Genomic DNA, 9,049 nt, shown 5'->3' with positions numbered 1-9,049 from the left:
CTGCTCCCCCTTCTTCCCAACATGGCTACCATTTGTTTGCCTGCCAGGCAGAGACCCAGTGAGCAAGCAGGCAGTGGCATCCACTGTTCTTCCTTCTTACCACCATGGTTGTCTGGGCCAGAGTGAGAGGCAGGTGAACAAGCAGGTTGCCATGGTGAAGAAGAGGGCTCTGGTCGAGTGGCCTCCTGCTGGAGTGTGGGCCCTCAGCAAGTGCCCAATCATGCCGATGCTTGCCACTGACCCTGGTGGTAGAGCACCCGCTTGGTCCCCAGTTCAATCCCTGGCATCTCCAGTTACAGAGATCAGGCTTCTGCCTGGACAGCTGCTGCCATTCGGAGCAGACAATACTGGCCTACATGGACTTAGTATAAGGCAGCTTCTGATTAATCAGATTTCACAGCTCATACACCGAACTGCTGTGCAAATCAGCTTCTTAAGTATCATGTGAATTCAGGGGAGGGGGCGTGGCTCAGTGGTAGAGCACCTGCTTTGCATGCAGAAGGTCCCAGGTTCAATCCCTGGCGTCTCCAGGTAGGAAAGAATCTTGCCCGAAACCCTGGAAAGCCGCTGCCAGCCAGTGTTGACAAGGCTGGGCCAGATGGACCCATGGTCAGACTCAGTGATAAGGCAACTTCCCATAAGCCTTTCAGTTTAGAGTGGACTCAGGTCCTCTTAAAGAAAAATGCAGGGACCAGGGCCAAATTGTCATTTGATCTGAATGGGCCTCTACCCTTCCTAATATCACTTCAGCAGGGATTCAAAATCTGCCTTTCCCAGTAGCTTGTTGTGAGCACTGAAGCAGTTTAATGGAAATCTGCGTGTGACAGGGAAGTGCTGGCCTCTGGGTGTCACTAATGTTCTACTATAAAACAAGCAGCAGCAGAGCACACACTGCAGCACTTTGCTTTTAGAGGAGAGCAGGAAGAAGTAGCTGGCTTCTCTACTGGATTTGATTCTTCAACACAACTCCTTCTCTACTCATTAACATGGACGGCCCACATTTTATGAGGGCATGCATTTCCCCCCTAGTCATCTCTTACAGGGATTGTGGAGGCTTCCAAACAAAATGGATTACCACATTTCATTGCGGACGTAGCAAATGCTGTGATGGTGGTATGGGTACGGGCGTTTTATAAACTGAGGTTTGCATCAACCTTCACCATGAATATTTACTAGACATTTTTCAAGCTACCTACTGCACTTAATTTCAAAAGGCCCTTTGTTGGGAAGTGGATTATTACAAGGTTATCTGTTTCCAGCTTCATCTTTGTAGAGGTTTATTGGAACACGTGGTTTTAAGATGGATCCCTTTTACAAAGATGCAATATTCTTTCAACTATGGACGGAGGTCCGTAACGTTGTTCAGGAGGCAGCAACTAAATCCATCCCAAAGAAAAAGAAATGCAAGAAAGCAAAGTGGCTGTCTGATGAGGCTTTACAAGTAGCTGAGGAAAGAAGGGAAGCGAAAAGTAAAGGAGAAAGGTCCCTGCCTTCTTTGTCCTTTATCATGCCCATCTTTGCACAAAATGCTCCCTTGAGATCTCCGATTTTCTTAAAAAGATCTCTAGTCTTTCCCATTCTATTATTGTCCTCGATTTCTTTGCATTGTTCATTTAAGAAGGCCTTCTTGTCTCTCACTGCTATTCTCTGGAACTCTGCATTCAGAGTTATATATCTGCTGAACTTGAGCCGGACCCGGACATCCTAGAGAGTGAAGTGGGCCTTAGGAAGCATTACTAACAACAAAGCTAGCGGAGATGACAGTATTTCCTCAGCTACTTGTAAAGCTTCTCCGGCACCACAGTTCGAAGCATCAATTCTTCGGCGCTCAGCCTTCCTTAGAGTCCAGCTCTCACAGCCATACGTTACTACTGGGAAACCATAGCTTTGATTATGCGGACCTTTGTCGGCAAGGTGATGTCTCTGCTTCTTCTTACTATGCTGTCTAGGTGTGCCATAGCTTTCCTCCCAAGGAGCAAGTGTCTTTTAATTTCATGGCTACAGTCATCGTCTGCAGTGATCTTGGAGCCCAAGAAAATAAAATCTGTCACTGCTTCCATTTCTTCCCCTTCTATATGCCAGGAAGTGATGGGGCCAGATGCCATGAGCTTCGTTTTGTTAATGTTGAGTTTCAAACCAGCTTTTGCACTCTCCTCTTTCACCCTCAACAAGAGGCTCTTGAGATCCTCTTCGCTTTCTGCCATTAGGGTGGTATTGTCTGCATATCTGAGGTTGTTGATAATTGTCCCGGAAATCTTAATTCTGACCTGTGATTCATCCAAGCTGGCATTTCTCATGATGTACTTTGCATATAAGTTAAATAAGCAGGGCGACAATATACAGACAATATACAATATACAGATGGTACTCCCATCTCTTTAATTTGCCACAGTTTGTTGTGATCCACGCAATCAAAGGCTTTATCGTAGTCAATGAAGCAGAAATAGATGTTTTTCTGGAATTCTCTTGCTTTCTCTATGATCCAGCGAATGTTGGCGATTTGATCTCTAGTTCCTCTGTGGAACCCAGCTTGTACTTCCGGTAGTTCTCGGTTCACATACTGCTGAAGCCTAGCTTGTAGGATTTTGAGCATCACCTTGCTGCCATGTGAAATGAGCGCAATTGTTGCATGGTAGTTTGAACACTCTTTGGCATTGCCCTTCTTTGGAACAGGAATGTAAACTGAGCTTTTCCAGTCTTGTGGCCACTGTTGAGTGTTCCAAATGTGTTGGCATATTGAGTGCAGCACTTTAACAGCATCATCTTCTAGGATTTTAAATAGCTCAGATGGAATACTGTCATCTCCGCTAGCTTTGTTGTTAGTAATGCTTCCTAAGGCCCACTTGACTTCACTCTCGAGGATGTCCGGCTCAAGTTCAGTGAGTGCACTATCATGGCTATCAGGGACATTCAGATCTTTCCTGTATAGTTCTTCTGTGTATTCTTTCCACCTCTTCTTAATCTCATCTGCTTCTGTTCGGTCCCTGTCTTCTTTGTCCTTTATCATGCCCGTCTTTGCACAAAATGTTCCCTTGAGATCTCTGATTTTCTTGAAAAGATCTCTAGTCTTTCCCATTCTATTGTTTTCCTCAATTTCTTTGCATTGTTCATTTAAGGAGGCCTTCTTGTCTCTCCTTGCTATTCTCTGGAACTCTGCATTCAGTTGGAATATATCTTCCCCTTTCTCCTTTGCTTTTCGCTTCCCTTCTTTCCTCAGCTACTTGTAAAGCTCCTGGACTGCAAGGAGGTCAAATCAGTCAATCCTAAAGGAAATCAACCCTGACTGCTCATTGGAAGGACAGATACTGAAGCCCAAATATTTTGGCCACCAAATGCGAAGAGAAAAGTCACTGGAAAGACCCTGATGCTGGGAAAGATTGAAGGCAAAAGGAGAAGGGGACGGCAGAGGATGAGATGGCTAGATAGCATCACCTATGCAATGAATATGAACTTGAGCACACTCCGGGAGAGAGCGGAGGACAGGAAGGCCTGGCGTGCTATGGTCCATGGGGTCACGAAGAGTCGGACACGACTTAACAATTGAACAACAAAATATTCTTTCCCTTTTCTTCCCCCGCCCCTCCATTATAGATTTATAAATGTGGACTCCTTAATGGAAGATATACCCATTTTTTGTTTGCACTATTCCTAACTTTTGTGATTCTGTTTTGACTGTTGTGAAATGTGTGTGGGGGTGAGGGGGAATTGCATAGAGTAAGCTTACTATATGTGTATCTCCATTTCTGTTTTTCTTCTGAAGTAGTTTTCTTAGCGTCATGGCTGAGGAATGCATAAGCGTGTACCTTGCATTTATTTATTTATTTATTTATTACATGTATATCCGGCCTTTTTTCCTCTACATAATCCTTCCATTTTAGCCTCACAACAACAACCCTGTGAGGTAGGTTGGGCTGAGAGTATGTGACTGGCCCCAAGTCACCCAGTGAGCTTCCATGGCTGAGTGGGGACTAGAACCCGGATCTCCCGGCTCCCAGTCCAACATTCTAGCCAGTACATGTGCTTAGAAGGTTTTGCAGCAAAGGGAAACAGAATCCCAAATGTCTGCCTATCTAGTACAAAACAAATCAGGCTTCCCCAACCTGGGGTTCTCCAGATGTGTTGGGCTGAAACTCCCATCATTCCCAAGCAGCATGGCCAATGGACCTGCTGGCTGGGAATGATGGGAGTTGCAGTCCAACGCATCTGGAGGACCCCAAGTTGAGGAAGGCTGATTTGAATAAATTTGTGGCAGAGGAGGCTGGTGGCTCTGATGTCAGTGGGGTGGTGAATCCACTCCGGGTTTCAGTCAGAGCCAGTCAGAACTCTCAAGGAGCTATCCAAGGTGCTCCTTTAGAGTTCTAACTGAAACCCGGAGCGGATTCACTGCCCCACTGGCATCGGAGCCACCAGCCTCCACTGGTTTGTAGGCTTGAAGATGATTTCTATTTCTTATCCAAGTATTGAGAGGGCTCAGGAGGGCATTTAAGCTGCCCTGGACTGGTCTGTGACCCTTGCCCCTGCCTCCACACATCCCAGCTATGGGGTGGGGGTGGGGGAAAAACTGGTAGTTACAAACCGGATACAGCATCTACTGTTGCTGTCCATAAAAAAGTATCCCAGCCTGTCCTGAAAGCTTTTTACAGTCCTTCTAGGTCAGGGGAAATGAAGAGCGGGTCTGTGTTGGTGGAGGCGCTCCACAGCCTAGAAGGAACCCTTTATCGATTAAGGAACGTTCTGCCCTGTAGGCTCACTGTACAAGACAGACCTCATCTATCCAGGGGTTACTGGTTCTAGTCCTTGTGATTTACTTCCATGGTTCCATCCAAGAAACAATGGTTTAAACAGACCATACTCCAGAAAATGAATGGAATCGCTCTCAACTGTTGGCCATCTGAGCTTCCCTGACATGTATGTGAATTCTTAGACCAGGGGTTAGGAACCGGTGGCCTTCCAGATGTTGTTGGAATACAACTCCCATCATCCTCAACCATGGCTCATGCTTATCTTAGACCCAAGAGCTTAATATCAGGGAGGGAACAACCTCAGAAGCTGTTGTCAGCATCAGGACGTATAAAGTAGTGCTGTGTGCCTTTTAAGTATATGCAGAGTGCCTTTCCTTCACCACTAAGTACCTCCAGGCAGCCTCTGGATATCTGTGATTAGGGGACAAAGCCTCCCTGTTGGTTTCTGGGCTATCCATTGCCCGATCATTTAGTCCAGCCTTCTTCAATCTGGTGCCCTCCAGATGTGTTGGACTGCAACTCCCAACATGCTGGCTGGGAATAATGGGAGTTGCAGCCCAACATCTTGGGAGGGCACCAGGTTGGGGAAGGCTGATTTAATCAATGGGATTAGGGGTGAAGCTCTAATAATCAGTAAATTCTACTTTGAGTAGATGGGGTTACTCCATGTACCCCAGGGGGACCTCCAACAGTGCCCACAAGCACTCCACTCCGTGCCTCTTCTAAACATTTATTTTCAATAAAAAGCTTGAAGAATGCCAAGTTCTCCTTCCTGTTTCTGAACCTGATCAGCTGTTGGCAGGCAGGAACAGAAGGAAAGAGTTGCTTCCTGGCCCTGCCTAATCTTCTTCCATCCACACAGACCATTCCCCTTTGCTTTCTCTCTCTCTCCCTCCACTTCCAGCCTCTAGCCTCACTATTTTTTGCCCCACACACTCTTTACCTTGCTGTTTCTCCCCCTTGCTAGCCTCTAGCCTTGCTCTTTCTCCCCCCCTCCAAGACCCTAGCCTTGCTCTTTCTCTTGCTCTCCCCCCACCACTAATTCTCCATTACTCTAATGGAATTTTCCACCAGGATACTATCAATATTTCGGGGGTGGGGTGGGGTGGGGTGGGGTGGGAGGTGGGCAAATGCCAGAATTACCTCCCAGGTTGCATTCCGTGGAGGTTTATTGTATCAACATTTGCTCTAATTATCTTCTTCCCTGTTTGCTCCTGGGAGTTCAGTAAGTGTAAAGAGATGATAGCTTGTCATCTTTTCATCTAGGAAGGCTCAGCGTGATCCACTGGAAAAAGAGAGAGGAAAAAAGACATGAAAAAAGCTTCTAATATCTTGGCTGACTCATCAGGAATCTGTAGTGCTTACTCCCCGTTCCTCTGATGGTGTGTAAACCCCCAGTGTATAAAAGATGCGTTTTTGAAAAATGGAAAATGTTGGTTATTTAATAGTAATAATTTCCCAGCAAAATGCACTGATATCATTCTCTGCAGTAATAACACTGTTGTGTTTCTAGGTTGTTTTCTGAGCAGACCTGACATGAACAGCCGCAAGCCATGGCATCAATGCAGAATGCAGAACAGGGAGAAAGTGCCTCAGCTACTGGTAACAATATTGTCCTCTTCTCTGGCCATTATCATGCTCATAGGGTCAGGTGAGAGATCAATAAATGGTCCATCTAGGGGCAAAACACACACACTTGTACACAAGGCTTCAGTTCTTAAACTGTAGTTATATTATAGAGTGGGGTGGCCAACTTGTGGCCCTCCACAACTCCCAACAGCCCTAGCCAACATAGCCAGTGGTGAGGGATTATGGGAGTTGTAGGCCAAAACATCCGGAGGGCCACAAATTGCCCACCCCTGTTATAAAACAAGCCTCTAAGAAAAGAACAGTAGAACCTTACTGGGAGTTAACTAGGGCAAAAGAAGAGATTGGCCTTTGCTGTGGTCCTCCTAGGCCCGAATGCAAGAACATGAGAGGAACTGGAGGGGCAAGCAACCTTGTGCTTTGTACTGATTGGAAGAGGCAAGGGAGCGGTTGGGATTCTGCCTTCTAGACCACTCAGGGGCTCGCATGCCCTCGTCAAGCACGCCTGTCCCACACCAAGGATGATTAGTCATTTAATGCATGTCCTTGAACAATTGTGATATTTAAGCTATTATTTTATCTTGGAATCTTTATACAGCCTTTCCTCCTGCTAAGGTCTCCCATGGAATAGTATTAGCAAGGTGTGACTGTGAGATAACTTCTCTTTGTTATCCCTGTCAGAGCATTCGCCCAATGCTTGGAAGGGCTGGAATAAAATCCTAGATCCTCGCTAGGCCAAAGCTCAGCCTTGGAATGCTTTTTCAGTGCCTGGGCCCTATCCGTTATTATTTATGTATTTATTTAATTTATTTTCCACCCTTTCTGCCAAGAACATGGCTGCCAAATAAGAGCCTGGGGGTTAAGATTGAACCTTGTGGCATCCCATAAGCCAGTGACAATGAGTGAAAGCAGCAGTGCCCCAGCACTACCTTTTGGGGCCGACCCTTCGAGAATCACTGAAGACACCTAAATACACTGGGTCTGTGTCATGCTGGATTTTTGGACAAAGGAGAGGATTACATACAATTTCTGACACCTTCACTTCCATTTGGCAAGACTTCCAGTATCTCTTTGAGAAGTGACTCCTCACCATTTCCCCACTATTCTTAGCCTGATCGCACTGTTGCCTTGTTGTTATTGGGTTAGGGTGGGGATGGGAGGAAAGCTGTAAGGATCCTTTGTTTGTTTGCTTTGTTGTTGTGTTGTGTTGTGAAATCAATAAAACTACCACTTGCTTTCCAGTTTACTTGGCCTCCCACAACATGCCCAGATAGAAATAATCCCCATACTTTAGCAACAGGGTTTAGGCTTTGCGGGGTTTTGGGGGGAACACAGTTCCATAATGGTGGGAAGGGTTCTAACTGCCCTTTTTGTTCAAACATGATGCATGAATGAAATAATTAAGATGTTTACAGGAGATCAATAGCACACAGCGGAGAGTCAGTTTATGCAGGGAACAAGCTGTTTGGAGCTTTATAGCATTAAACCAACAGCTGAATTGTGCCCGCACGAGGCCATAGAGTGAGGGCAGGCAGCAGAGCACAGGTATAATGGGAATCTCATGGCCCACTGATACCTGGTGGTTCACCCAATTCTGTGCCCGCTGCAGATTCCAACAGTCCCTGTCAATAAAAAAAGGTGGCAATCTTATGTGACTGGGAGTGTCATATGGAGCCTTGCCTTGTGAAAAGGCCTAGCACTAGGGTGTCCACGTGTTCTTCAAAGACGACAGGTGAAAGTGTCCTCTACTTGACTGGACTGTGTCCAGTCCAAGCCTGGCATAAAGATAAAGAACCAGCAGAAGGCAGAGCTGGGCCTCGAAGCTGCCCATCAACAGTGAACACCTGGAGAGCAGACTGTGCCAGGTCACCTGGCCACAGTCTTCCCCACCATAGGGAGAAGCATTGTCTTTCTAGTTAAATGCTAGTGGTTATTTCTAAGTGTGTGTTACAGCTTGGGACAAGCTAGCTGAAAGACTGCGTTCTCCAATAAGGGTTTTAAGATCTTCAGTGGAAGCCCTTCTCTCTGTCCTGCCACCATCAGGACATGAGAGTGGGCCTTCTTGATGGCTGTTCCTAGGCTCTGGAACGCCCTGCTGACCAAGCGAGGCTAGGATGGCTCCCCCTTCTCTGTTCTTCTGTCAGCAGGCAAAGATGGTTTTATTCAGGCAGGCCTTTGGCATGTAAGCTGGTCCGCTGCTGAAGCAGGCTTTAACTGGTTGGGTGCTGTTGATTTCTGTTATTGTTGTGTTTCAGTGCAACTGTTTTTAATGTTATGTTTTAATTAAGATTTTGTTTTGAATCTGTTCTTATTGTTGGCCACCTTGAGCAACAGTTTTGGCGGAAAGGCGGGATATAAATAAATAAATACACCAACATTAGCATATTTGCATGCAAATACATGCCCTTTTTTGGTGATGCATAAGTGGCTACCATATCCCAACATGTATTTGCCTTACAATCCATCAGCAAAACACAGCCTAGAATGCTTATGGGTGCCAGTAAAATCACAACCAAATGCATGATGGAACCGTTCACAAGACCAGGATCCACGAGGCAAGAATGTCTAAATACAAAAGAGGTGCCTCCCCTATTTCTGTATTTTTGGTTGCATACATACAAAAGAGGACAGCACTTCTGTACCTGCAACATTTGTGTAAAACAGAAAATTTTGGCAAGTGCAGCTGCTTTTATCTTTGCAGCACCATAACCTGACTCACT

General features: G+C 46.0%; 1 non-coding gene across 1 annotated transcript; it reads left to right on the top strand.

Moving 5' to 3' along the window:
* The first annotated feature begins 458 nt into the window (after nt 1-458).
* On the top strand, nt 459-530 carry TRNAA-UGC (transfer RNA alanine (anticodon UGC)). The gene has a single exon. It is a non-coding gene; the product is annotated as a tRNA-Ala (tRNA).
* The last annotated feature ends 8,519 nt before the right edge of the window (nt 531-9,049 follow it).

Source organism: Heloderma suspectum, chromosome 2, assembly GCF_057233095.1.
Source record: "Heloderma suspectum isolate Gila_16-S chromosome 2, 16-S_ref, whole genome shotgun sequence".
In the NCBI taxonomy this organism is placed as follows: Eukaryota; Metazoa; Chordata; class Lepidosauria; order Squamata; family Helodermatidae; genus Heloderma; species Heloderma suspectum.
This window is presented reverse-complemented; position numbering and strand designations above follow the sequence as displayed.